Source organism: Dermacentor andersoni, chromosome 8 (assembly GCF_023375885.2).
Source record: "Dermacentor andersoni chromosome 8, qqDerAnde1_hic_scaffold, whole genome shotgun sequence".
In the NCBI taxonomy this organism is placed as follows: Eukaryota; Metazoa; Arthropoda; class Arachnida; order Ixodida; family Ixodidae; genus Dermacentor; species Dermacentor andersoni.
Genome location: NC_092821.1, coordinates 83,762,284 through 83,773,807, shown reverse-complemented (window position 1 = coordinate 83,773,807; position 11,524 = coordinate 83,762,284). Strand labels below are relative to the sequence as shown.

Below are 11,524 nucleotides of genomic sequence, written 5' to 3'. Positions count from 1 at the left end.
GGAGACCCTGGTTCGATTCCCACCCAGCCCATCTTGCAAGTTGTTTTTTTATTCATGAAGTGCCTGCCTAGATTTATCGCTCACGGCCAATTCCGCGGACGCCGACACCGACGACACCGGCTTTTTTGCGAGACGAGCTCCTTAACGCTATAGCGTTAATATGTTTTTTAATAGGGCATACTTGCCGAATGGCATCTTGTACGGCAAGCTGCAGGCAGTGGGCGGTGGAGCCAAATCGAAATTGCTGTAACTGATGGAACTCTAATAAAAGCTGCTTGGTTAAGCGTTCCGGGCAGTCATCAAAATTGTAATGATCATCGTCCTCTTCAGTCTCCCACCTTGTAAATGAAAAATGCATATGCCTTTTTCACTCATGAAGCGTTGTCTGTGGCCACGCTAAGAACCTGGAAAATGAGATGAAAACACTTAACGGAGGCAAAACTGTACGCAAATACATATTTCACCTTGTCAGCGATGTTCCACTGCAGCAATACTGCGTAGTTTTCGGAGCGGATCCGAGCAGCTGTATGGCTCCCCTTCAAGCGAGTGAAACTGAGGAGGTACGTGTGAGCCGTGCAGTCGCTCTCCACGAATGTTGCTTCGACAGCCAGGAAGCCCATCCTAGACCTCGACGTCCACAGGTCCAGTGCGATACAGACGTACTCCACTGCCGTCAAAGACGATCATAATTTGGTCTGCAGCGTTGATGCCTACCCGTGCAGGAACTTCTCTCTGAGGTCATCCTGCGAAGGCAACTTGTAGCCCGAGACGCCAACCTGAATTTGAAAGAATACAAAGCAGTTACATTGATGAAAGGTGGCTTATAATATGGTCAAACTTACCATTACGAACCGTTTGAATCCCTCCCACTCGACAACATGAAAGGGGGCTCCATGTAAGTGAAAATCACGTTGCTTATGGCGTCGTCAAGAGCAGCCTTTCGATGAACAGGCACAGAGCTGCAACCAGCGGTGAAGGCCGACGTTATCTTCGGCTGGCTTGCCAGCCCTGCCTCTTGTTGGGCGTGCTCACGTCCGTCTCTTACTTTTCAGGTGCCGAATCAAATCTATAGCTTCGGAGCAAGGCTTGCCGCGTGAAGCTTGTTTGTTTTCTTGTCGCGTAGTTTCCAAAGAATCGTTTACAATGTGCCATGTTGGCGGACCTACTGCGCTCGTGAGCCGCTGGGTGCAGGAGCCAGTGTGGCAGTGCATTGGGTAAGCGCTTTTCATTTGCAGTAGAACAGAGCTCCCTGGAACAGAGCCAACGTGGTTTCTTTTCTTTTTTGGCGCGAATCGTCGCATAGTGGTTCGGGGAAGCGCCGCCGTGGCCACAGTTACGTGGGTTCTCCTGCTTCGGGTGGCTTCGCGAACCAATGCTTTCAAAAGTTTATTCTCTCTCTCTCTCTGTATTGAGCAAGAGGGCGCACAGTTCATCGTGTATGCGTCTGAGTCGCCGACGGCGACAGAAGCAAAAAGAAAGAAATGAAGGGTGGGGAGACGGCAGGCGGCCAGGGCGAAGCCGCCGAGGTAAAAAAAAAAAATGCGGCCGTGGCTTAGCTTGGTTAAGCCTGGTGATTGCGAAGCAATAGTAGCGCCCCTGGTGAGAGGAGCGGGAGGTGGCCGCCATTGGTGGCTACCGCCTCGCCTCGCGACGGCGTGAGATGGGGCCCCGTTTTTACACAGCTGGTGTGACGTCACACCCGCCGTAGCGCCCCTGGTGAGAGGAGCGGGAGTTAGGCCGCCGTTGGTGGTTACCGCCTCGCCTCGCGACGGCGTGAGATGGGGCCCCGTTTTTACACAGCTGGTGTGACGTCACTCTAGGTCACGTGGTGTGACGTCACGCAGCGAGGTCACGCTAAAGGTCAATCTTGCCTACCACCGCCTCGCCACGGAACGGGCTGAAGTGCGACCTAAAGTAGTATTGCTTCGCAATAAAAAAAGATCACGAGGCGTTAGGGGAGGGCGGGGGGGTGAGGCGTATGCCACCGCCGCAGTTCCGCACGACGGATACCAGCGGCATAGAACCGCGGTTACATGAAGAATCGAGACAAACTTCGAAGCAACTCAGTCTATATCGACATGATTGTAGTAATCGTGTTTCTTATAAATCTACCGTGCTTGTAACCCGCTAAGCGATTTTAACAATACTGCTGTATTGTTAAATTCCTGGTACTGATTTATTAATGTTTCAACGTGGACTGGTTGGTTCTTCGGCATATTTTCACAAAAACAAGGCGTACATAGAAAGCGCTCTATTTCCGGAAAAGACGTAATTCCATTCCTATCCCAATCGGGGCAAAATGCGCTCCATTCCATTCCCATTCTATGACGGGGTCGTGAAAATGTGGAATTATTCCGGAGTCATTCCAATTCCGTTCATTTTTGCATAATAAGCAGATTTTTACATCAACAAATTTTTTTATTCCTGTGATCTTCCTGCTATATTTCAGAGACAGCCTTACTCATTTCCAGCCTACAGAAAGTGACAAAATTTATTTACATTTAACGGGCTAACTACTTGTGATCTATTTGAAATTTCAAAATTGTTTAACAGCATTTCAAATGAACACGTTCCCTAATCTATTCCGTCTCAAACGTATCTTCCCAGATAAGCATCAGGACGACACGTGCAAATTGTGCCAGGAAGGACCAGCAACACTCAAACACATGCTGTGGGAGTGCAATGTAGTTATAGAAGGGATGGCAGTTACTCCGGAGACCCTGTCGTCGAGGTGGGCCGCCGCTCTGCGCAGCTCAGACCTCGGAATTCAGATGTTGGCAGTCCAGCAAGCCCGTGAAGCGGCGTTGAGGCAGGGCCTTGACGTTCCTCCGTGGGAGACCTGAGCGCGGGTCGCGTTAAACCTTGCCGGACATACAAGAAAGTTGTATCCATCCATCCATTCAAATGAACTTTTACTTGAGATAATATTGAGGCTGCCCCTCTTGATTGCGTTGCAGATACTTCCATAGATGACATAGAAGTGAGCGAGTAAGGTGCTTTAAATCTTGATTCAAAAAAGAATCCAAGCCCTGATGACATTCCAAACTCATTTCTTTTGCATTACTCCTTATAGACTTGCGAATTCCTTACCATTATATTTTAAATATTCTTGCCCACTTGTGAAGCGCATAATTTATGTAAAGTTGCTATGGTTATTCCATTATACAAATCTTGGCACAAGCACACTTTGACAAATTAAGGGCCAATTTCATTTACGTCCCAATGTGGCAAGTTAGTAGAGCATATCGTATATAAGCTTATAGCCGGGTTTGTTGAGTCTAGTGACATCCTGTTTACTTCTCGACATGGTTTTAGAAAAGGCCTGGGCACAGTCTCACAGCTCGTAGAAATCGCCCACGCCTTAGGCCAGTCTCTCGATGTCGGTGTAAATTGACGCTTCATTTATTGATTTTCAAAAATTTTGATGTAGTAGTTCACACAAAACTCATGCATAAACTTCAAAGTATTTTAAATAACTGTAATATTGTATACTAGTTGTCTAGTTTTCTCTCTCAACGGTCACAATGCGTACTTTTTAGCTCTAATAAATCCCTGGTGCTCAGGTGTACCGCGAGGCTCCGTGCTCGGCCATCTGCTGTTCTTACTTTATCTAAATGATCTCCCTTCCATTATTTCCTGATAAATGCGCCTAAATGCGGACGATTGTGTCATATACCATGTCATCAAAGGAATATCTGATCACGTCACTCTTAACACATGTTTCAAGTTGATTTGCAGCTTGTGCAAACAGTGGCAGATGATAATCAACTTCAGCAAAACTGTCCTTTTATCATATTCATGGCGTCGTTCTTTATCACATTTTACATACGCCTTTAACAGCCAAACCTTCAACAGAGTTAACCAATATAAATGTTTGGGAGTTCCTTTTTCACACGATACGTCTTCGTCTTCGCACATTGAACTAGCTTGCAAAAAAGCTCTTCGACGCCTTGGTTATTTGCAGTGCACCCACCCATCCGAACCAAAACGCACTAGATTGTTAACTTATATACCCTATTACGTTCAATATTAGAGCACGCCTCTATCATATGGGATGCCCATCACAAAAGAAGACGTCAAATTCTTAGACTCACTACAGAAAAAAAAAAACCTGTCAGATTTATCTGTCGTCGTTATGATAGATATTTTCCTCTCTCTTTCAACTTTTCTAACCTGAAGTTATTCACACTCCGGAAAAGTGTCCACTTTGACTGCTTGAAGTTTTTGCACAATAATGTGAATTCACCACGTTGTTCTTCTTGTGATTATATTTCATTTTCAGCAGCCTCAAATAATCGTCAATATCATCCACTAAATATTGTTCCTTATAGTCCTTGTTCAGACTTGTTTTTGTAGAGTGCTATTTTTCTTCGTACCATTCAGTGCCAGAATGTGTTGCCCGGGAATGTACGCGAATGCACTTGAGATGAATTTCTTACTGCTATTTATTAGTCGTAATGTATCTGTGAAATTCGTTGTTCTTTTCTTACTCCTGCAATAGCCATACGTTGGCAGCAGCATGTACAAATAAGTAAATAAATAAATAAATACATAGGTATTCATTCTAATATTCCTCCGCGCTGTACGGTAATTTTATCGTCTTTCGTTTCTCCAATACGTCTCATGGGCATGAACCTAGATTTTAGGGCACACACAAAAAAAAAAAGAAAAGCTGCCACAGAGATGTTTGTTCAGCCGTGAGGGAATGTATAGTTGGTTCAGGGAGATTTTCTTAAGTTCTTCATAGGGTATGTTTATTCATTCTATTCAGACAATTTTACCAATTTTAGTAATAATAGAAGTTGCGGAATACTATCCTAATCTTGGCCGATCCCGCACCGTGGATGTGCGCCATCATTGAAGGAAAATGAAAGTTAATCCAAATCTTCGTGAGTGAAGTGCGATAGGCGTTATACTTCACCTTGATTTACTTTTTCTATTAGGCATTCCTCGTCTCCCTTGTAGTTTTCTCTTGAACCGCCGGATTTTCGCCAATTCCCCTTAGTGGGTAAGCGCCACCAATGAAGAACAACCAAGCAAGCAAGTGCCCGGCTATCAATGGAGAAGAAGAAAAGGCAGTATTGCGCGAGGTCTGAGCCACGACGTTCGCTCAAGGTTTCTCCTTCTTCCGGCCTCTTTCCAGTCGCTCAGGTGAATATTTGCGGTTCCGGCGCCAAACATGGGTAAGTGAATGTTTAATTCAGAGTTTAGTTTGCTTCGTCTTGTAACCCACGACTGCCCGGCATGTACAAAATCGACCCATACCGGTGTCGTACTTGGCGTTGAGCTTTTAAAGGCACTGAGGCGCGCTGTGCTGGGCAAACACGGACTACAATACTTTCTTCCTTGCAGTGCAATCACTACCAAAAAAAAATAGACCAGTGAGATGTTTTCTGCAACACGGCTTGGCTAGTTTGCGTTGAGGCCTACGCACGCGCACTGAACGCATGTCTTGCGCCGTACAATCAATTCCGCTTTTCCGCGAGCAATGATTGCAGCTCATGAACTAGAAACGGCTTCCTTATTGCGATACACTGAAATAAAGCTTGCCGGAGGAAGGAAACAGGTCGCGCCAAAAAAAAATTTGTCACAAGAAGAGCTGCCTTTAACCCAAAGACGATGGCAGCTATGGTCTTGCTGCTTTTAAAGGGTTCTTGAAGATCCGCTAATAATGAAAGAAAATGGGGCTCCAGTCCACGCTATGAAGGTGGTTGGCCAGAAGCTGTGGTATAACGTGATCCAATAGAACAGTGTGACGTAGCCTTGAACTGGGTTCTGCCCCGCCTGAGCACGACACTGTTCTGCATACTGACATTGCTGTTTTTTCGTCACTCATGGTATTCGCGCTGCTCTTCGGGAGTCATGCATGGCGCTTCCATAGCGCTATCACAACACAAATGAAATCAAATGCTAGGCGGGTTCTTTTCTCAAATATGAAACTAGTAACGTCACTCTCTCCTTCCTGCGCTAAACTTGCCACTTCCTTCCAAGTTACTTGGAAGGCGCGGTGCTTGCTCTTTCACAAGAAACGCCGCGCTTGCGTTCCGCTGTAATTGGTTAAGTTCTTGGTGGCGTGGAGGAAGAAATCCCGGGATCCAAGTGATATGCGGCTTCCCTGGCTAAAAAGAATGGGGCGCTCCTCTCCGAAATTTATTGGTTTCTCTCTTCACGCACCTTGACTTCAACAAGGTGAAGCTTGTGAGGTCATCAAACCTTAAAGATGCCGAAGTTATCACATACAAGGGACATCACTTCCAATCCGCCTGCTAGCACACATTTAGCATACATTTCACACACCCACTTCTGTTCGTCGTCTAGCTTTCCTGTTACGCGCAATCAACTAATGTCACCTCGTTCACTCAGTTTGCCGCCGACCGTGCGGCACCATCGTCGTGTAGCCAAAGCGCGCGGAGTCCTGAAGAGCGGAAGTGAATGATTCTGTCAATCAAGAAAGAGTGGCTGGGTGTCTTTCACTACGGACGCAGTGTCCACGTGTCTTGTAGAAAAATGCGATGGTCCGTGGGGGACGTGACAAATGCGAGAGAGAAATCAATCGTCTGCCTTCAGCTTTTGAGTGGTTCAGGGGCCCTTTAACAACAATGTGAGGCAATGAGGAACTCAAGAGAAAGTGCTCTTTTGGGTGGGGCGTGCAACACCGCTATCAGGATTTTAAGTGCGGCTTTGCTTCGCTTTAATTGGACCTCAGACGCTTGGTGACGTGCCTACCGACAGAATATTACTCAGAACCACCAGGCGCGAAGGTATAAAGAGCAATCACGCAGGGTTTCCCTGCAGTTCCGTGAATATGTGCCGTGAGTTTCATGTACACGGGCTACCGCATGAATTCGGTTTAGTTAATGCAAGAAATATACCGGTGTGTTGAAATTTGTGTATATTTCTAAATAGAGGTTATAGAAATCTAACGGCCTCTTTTACTGGTAGACTACTTAACTGAATATGCTGGCGCCTTTTGAAGCCTATCTTGTCCCACAACTACAGTCATCGGCCTTGCTTGCGTTTCCTTCCGAGAAAAATCTGCGCTCGCTACTTTCATGTCGAGAATGCTATGTCATGCTGACAACGCTCATGCCGTTCGTGACCTGGAATTACTGGGCTCATAGCGTTAAGGAAACGAAACGCATACAATACTGATGGAGATTATTATTGTCGTACAAGATACGCCTGAAAGCGTGTAAACTGTTTTAACAGTGCACTCTCCACCTTGCTTTAATTTGTACCAACCTTAGTCTACCTTGATCCACATTATTCTCTTTTAATTTACTTTGATTTACTTTAATCTGAATTAATACCCCTGAGAGCAATCTTGGAAGTGGGCCAGATCGGCTTTTTGGGTGATCTCACAGTGCGAGAGGCAGCAGGTCCTTCGCCGGGAACGTGATGTCAACACAGTCCCGTCGGTTGTCTTGCCATGCGGGGTTGACGCCGGTCGCTGGATTTTTCGCTTCGTGGGGCGTATAGGGCTGTCGCCTTAATAAGGCCCATCAGGCGATCTCAGTAATATAAAGCTTGATGGAATCACGCCCTGTCGTCATGCACAGATGCCAGGCACCATATGAGCCCTGTCTACAGGGCTCATATGGTGCCCGTGAACACGCTGTGGGAATCATCATGAAGCGTTTCCAGCGGTGAAAATTGCTTTGGCTGGCGAAAATACTTTGTCACGTGTCCGGGCCCAGGCCAGTGAATTTGCCTCTCAACATCGGCTTCAACGCCAAACAATCCTGGTGCTTCTCTTCTGTGTAGCTTGGTGCCCTGATTACCTCGTTGCGGTCCTCCTCATGGTCGCGTTACCCTTGTTTTCTTTTTTAAATACGAAGCTTTCTTTGCCTTTTCCTTCGACTTTCCCATTACTGGTTCTGCTGCTGCTGCTGCTGTTCGCCACGCCGCTAACGCCGGTCACGTCAGGATGTAGTTGAGACGCACGTCACTAACGCCGGCCGTGTCAGGACGTGGTCGAGACATGGCTGTGTCACACAAAAAAAAACAACAACACAAAAGGCATGCGCTGTTGGTGTTTTGTTTCATGACATTTGTTTATGAGCTGTCATTCTCAAAATTCCGAGGAATAACTTCATAAAGAATGTAAGACAGGGTACGCTCCACATGGAGGGCCTGCGTGGTTGTGGTTCAGAATGATTATTCGCCAAGCAATGCCCGCGGCGTCGACACGGAATATCCTGCGACACAGGGCCTTTCCCGCTATCGCGTTAAGATCGCCCCACATGCAGCGTTTTCCCGGCGTTCACTGGCTTTCGAGCGTAAGCCAATCAGAGCTGGTCCGCCTGCCGCTCGTGTGGCTGGGCGCCTTCTGTGGTGGCGTACATGCGTCGACGCCGAGAGACGCAACGCCAGAAAACGCTGGTAAAAACGCTGAATGTGGCGCGGCCTTTAGTACATGCCAGTAGTGTGGCACAAAGGAAACACGACCAGAGAAGCTCATATCAAGATTTACACCGCGTCGCATTTGCACAATGCCTTCTGGACGCCTACATAGGCGTGACCCCTCTCAAATGATGTGCAGAAGCTGCCGTGCTTGTCTACGTGCTCACCTGCAACAGCAACGACATTAGAGGAGTAGAGTAATGGGAAGAATGTTAGCCAGGGAATAGAGAGAGAGAGGGAGGAGGCAGTTTTGTAAGCGAAAACCCACAATGGTGCCGAAGCTTGCACTCAGTGCCGACGAGATGAAGGCTTGCATAAAGCGTCGAGCGGATCAAGAACAACAAACAGAAACGTAGCAGGCATGGTAACATTTCACATCCCGTCACGACTGTCGTATGCCGTCAATATATCACCGCCAAATAATGTCGATAATACCTACAGTGTGTGGGATCTGCGTCGTTTTTTCCGCCTCAGATAAGCCATTGAACTAGCACAACTGCAGATGGTAGGTAATAAAGCTGTCCACCTGGGAAATAAAAGGCACGCTTTAACTATTCCTCTAGCTAACAACAAACGTCTAGCTAAAAACAAACTTAAGGGCTCTGTGGTTTCAATTCACCATGTCACACATTGTATTTTTATCGTGCGACCAAACATCTGGTGCTGTGGATATCAGCACGGCCGTATGCTGCGACTCAAGGATTTCCATGCCACCATGAATTGCCCTTAATACACGAAGCAAGTATACTGAATCGAGTCATGGCCTTCGAGACCACACGTGCTGCCAAATCTCGGAGGTGATGCTCAGACTATTCGCAGCCCACATTTGGAACATTACCTTTACGTGCCAGTATTCAGGCCAATTTCCTGCTTTCGTGATCCTGTCGTGAATACAAGGCGGTCAATATTGAAATGATCGCCAAGCCGACACCTAACGATAAATGGAGATTATTATGGAATATTTTAAAGCGCTCGATTTACGATCATCAAAAAATTGCAGGTTTGCGTAATGTTCATCAATTGCTTTGTCCATGTCATAGTTTCGTTTCTAGCTATAATGTGAAAAGTAAGTCTTTTACATACCTTATACATACATACCTATATATATATGTGTATATATATATATATATATATGTATATATATATATATATATATATATATATATATATATATCGCAACCTGTACGAAATGCGCGGACATGAAGAGAGAAGGAAAGACGAAGAGAACTAAGAGCTGGAGAGGCCGGGCTGCGCTACGATCACGCTACGACCGTCATCACTCGCCTGTAAATATATATATATATATACATATATATAGTTCTCATAATGCTAAGGTGAACCTAGGAAACGTTTTACAAAAAGCTAAGGCAACGAGTTTTATGTGGTTTAGAAAATGCTGGGCATGATAGCTGTTAACATCAACTGAACCCTGCCGATGAATTTTTGATGAGTTCTACGAAATTGTCCTCAACCACTTCAGAGGGGCTTAAGGAGTTGCTCTCCCTGCAAATACAAGCAGTAATTTTGCTTCTTCATTAGGAAAAGCTATATTTACATATGAGGGCCAGTTAAAGTTAGTTACTTCCGTATGAAGAAGTACTCGATACAATGTAAAGAACAACTGAATAAAGAATTTGCGGCTGGGTGCTGGACGCGGAATACGTTGGCATGGTTTCCTGTTTTGTGTGTTCCGAGGGTCCTGCCGCATTCTGATAAAATAGAAGCCTTACAGCTTGAACGTAGAAAATAGAACGCCTAAGAAAGATTAAGTGTTGAAACTGCTCCCGGCCTTTAGGTTAAACAGTGCAGCTGGCCAAATTCTCAACCAATGCTTCAAGATGTGTATAAAGCGTGAATCTATAATGTTTTACATTCACTAAATTTTCCGCTATTTTTTCCCTTTACAGGGAACGAAGCTGAACATGGTAAGTTTTGTGCGTATACAACGCAATATAAACCCTCACCACGCATTGTCAACAGAAATAGGGTTCTGGATTTCCAAACGCCTTCCTAAACTTTTTCCACTGGGTTTTGTGCAGCATCAAGTATGTGCATTTGAAATCTTCCAACTTCAATGATCACAATTTAACTGCAAATTTTTTAGAAAAATGCACAAAAATCTTTCGGCCTTACAAGCATTATTTACAAGGATCACGCAAATCGTTTGCATATACTACTGTCCACGTCAGCCGCATTCCTTCCACCGGGTAATAGCGCAAATAAGTCACTTTAGTTAGCTCACAAATGTGTGCGCAACACCTTAGGCGTTTCACTGTTCTCGCTAAGGAAACACGCATTAAAGGTTGTAATAAATTATAAACTTAGAATGAACAACGATTTGATTATTGGACACGCCGTAGCGGAGGGTTGCGGAATAATTTTGACAACTATGTGATCTATCAAATGTCCCCAATGCACAGGCCACGGGCGTTCTTGGATTTCGCTCCGCTCGAGTTGCAGCCACCGCGGCGGGGATTCCATCCCGCTACCTCACACTTAGCAGCGCAACACCGCAGCCGCCAAGCCACGGCGACGGGTGATTGAAAAGTTCCGTTAAGCCAGTGCATATATACTGGCTGATGCAGTAGCTCCAGCGCCAAACGAAGCTTCTCCGAAGCACGAGAGCCGGGGTTTTTGTTAAAAACCGTCTGAGAAAAAAAAAAAACCTAGTTTTCTCACGGAAGTAAATTCTACAACCGCCATCATACTGAGCCTGAAGACGCATCAAGCACCCTCTTGATTTTATTGTGGGATGTGCTAGTGATTCCTGAATTGGTTGCCTTAAATTCTCCAGCTGCAGGCGTATTTTTCCCGAAACATCGAACGATTGTTGCAAAGCAGTGTTTGTCTACGCTACCTGCTAGAAACGGAACTTCAGTTTTCATGCCAAGTCTGACGGCGGCTGCATATCTACGTTATGTAATTTCAGCCAGCAGCGTTTTTTTTTTTTCTTGCGACACTATAAATCCTACCCTGAAAAGAATTGTGTAGTATACGTATAAAGGAAAGAAAAAATGATGATGATCACAAGCATAATAGTTTACGTTATCAAGATGAAGGGTGATCAAGATGAAGGGTGATCAAGGGGAAGGGTCCGACAGCAGTGCAGCAGCCATCATAA

The 11,524-nt window shown here is 45.7% G+C and overlaps 1 protein-coding gene across 4 annotated transcripts in view; it reads left to right on the top strand.

Annotated features, from left to right (window-relative positions):
• The first annotated feature begins 440 nt into the window (after window positions 1–440).
• Window positions 441–11,524, top strand: part of LOC129386733 (uncharacterized) — a 91,049-nt gene continuing 79,965 nt past the window's right edge. For 3 of the 4 annotated variants that reach the window (XM_055074896.2, XM_055074897.2, XM_055074895.2), the window contains exons 1-2: window positions 4,381–5,183; window positions 10,311–10,328. The gene's annotated coding sequence lies outside the window, so the exon portion shown is untranslated. Of the gene's footprint in view, window positions 896–4,380; window positions 5,184–10,310; window positions 10,329–11,524 lie in introns of those variants that run through there. The other variant, XM_072289793.1, reaches the window with a different exon arrangement.